This window comes from Galeopterus variegatus, unplaced genomic scaffold (genome assembly GCF_000696425.1).
Source record: "Galeopterus variegatus unplaced genomic scaffold, G_variegatus-3.0.2 Scaffold101, whole genome shotgun sequence".
Classification (NCBI taxonomy): Eukaryota; Metazoa; Chordata; class Mammalia; order Dermoptera; family Cynocephalidae; genus Galeopterus; species Galeopterus variegatus.
The window spans coordinates 318053-319927 of record NW_007726212.1 but is presented as its reverse complement, the minus strand read 5'-3'; the positions used below and the strand labels follow the sequence as shown (position 1 = coordinate 319927).

Sequence of the window (1875 nt, the reverse complement as noted above, 5' to 3'; positions counted from 1 at the left end):
AACTCTGAGGCTAAAAGATGCTATTCTTTGGTTTTCCTTATACCTTCTATAGTGGCTTCTACATTCTTTAGCTATCTTCTCTTTTTTCCTGACTTTCTTGATCACCTCATTACATACATGAACATCTTTTTGAAGCTATGTATTCACCCACAAATGCAATCAGCTGTGAAGACCAATGAGCTGTCACGGAAAGGAGAGAGGTTCCCATATCTCCTGCATTACCTGGATTAGAGAGTGCCCAAGGAAGAAAATAAGACAATTCTCAGCATTAAAAATAATAAAAATGATATTAATAATGGTTTAACGCTTTCTGAGCTCTCGATCAATGCCACGTGCTGTACTTGGGTAACCTCATTTGATCTTCACAATATTGTCTGTGAAGAGACCTGTTGAGGAAGATACTACTGGCATTGCCATTTTATAGATAAGGAAATAGAGGCACAGAGTTCCAAAGCTGCCAACTACAAGCTGAAATGACTAAGAGTCACATGTTCTATTTATGCAAATTTTTCATGTTTAGTTTATACTATAGCCACTTTAAAAAAATACATATAAAAATAACTTCCTCTCCAAATCTTTCAGTACATTGATGCATTAGGAAGATAATGCTCTGTGTTCCCACCATGTATCCCTAGAGTTGAGTGCCTGTTTGAGAAACACAGCCTTAAGAGTTATCATTAATTTGGCTAGTTAGGGAGTAGTTAGCCTTAAATTTGAGAGGTCTGTGGGCATGGGATGAAGCCTTGGGCAAGGCCAGGGGTGGGGTTGGCATGTGAATGGTGGGTTGGTGCTGGGACACTTCATTCCAAAGGTCCTAGCTGAGTGCCCATTAGGACCTTTGCTAGGATTTGGAGGATATCAAAGGTAGGAAACTGCTTTCACTGCATTTATGATCTAGTCTGGGAGGTAAATTCATACAGTACTTCCCCCTTATTCTAAGGGGATACATTCCATTACCCCCAGAGAATGCTTGAAATTGTGGACTTTACTGAATCCAGTTGCTGCCAATCGGAATATATTTCTGTTCCTGTCTTCCAATCACACATTTAATGCCTTCTCCATCTTAACTAAGCACTTACCATGTACCGTGGCTGAAACTTTTGTACACTGAGGTGTGGCAGCAAAACTAGCATGGATTTCTTTCTCCTTCTTCACAAGATTCATTCTTACTGTAGATCTTAGCAACCTCAGTATACGATTTTTTTTCTTTCCTTATTAAGTCGAGAACATTTTACCTTTTCACTTAAAGGAAGCACTTTCCAGCTTCTCTTTGGCATATCTGAATTGCCGGCATCACTACTTTGCTGCTTTGGGGCCATTATTAAGTAAAATAAGGGTGACTTGAACACAGGCACTGTGATACCACGACGGTAAATCTGATAACCTAGAGGGCCACTCAGTGACTACCAGGCGGGGAGTGTCTAGAGCATGGACCCGCTGGACAAAGGGAGGATTCATGTTCCAGGCGGTCCAGGGCGAGATTTCATCACACTACTCAGGATTGTGTGCGATTTATGAGTTATTTCTGGAATTTCTGTTTAATATTTTTGGACTGCGGTTGATAGTGGGTAACAAACTGTGGGTAAGGGAGACTACAGCAGACTTACAGTTTTGCATCGTTGCCTAATTACTCAATAATTAATAACCGCCTAGTTCAGGTGATGCAGAGAGTGATATAGTCTGGAGTGGTTGGGAAGCCTTCATTGGAACAGGTGAGACCAAAAAAAAAAAAAAAATCCCTTGAAGGATGGGTCACATTTAGAAATAGGAGAGAGGAGAATGATGTATCGACTAACGAGTGATTATGCTTCCCCTTTCTGCTTACTAATACTCATGAACATATTCATTCATATTTTCTTTCAGAATCTTCATGTT

General features: G+C 40.3%; 1 protein-coding gene across 1 annotated transcript in view; it reads left to right on the top strand.

Annotated features, from left to right (window-relative positions):
- The window catches only part of ZFYVE1 (zinc finger, FYVE domain containing 1), a 50411-nt gene that overhangs the window by 36883 nt on the left and 11653 nt on the right, over positions 1–1875 (top strand). The window lies entirely within an intron of this gene.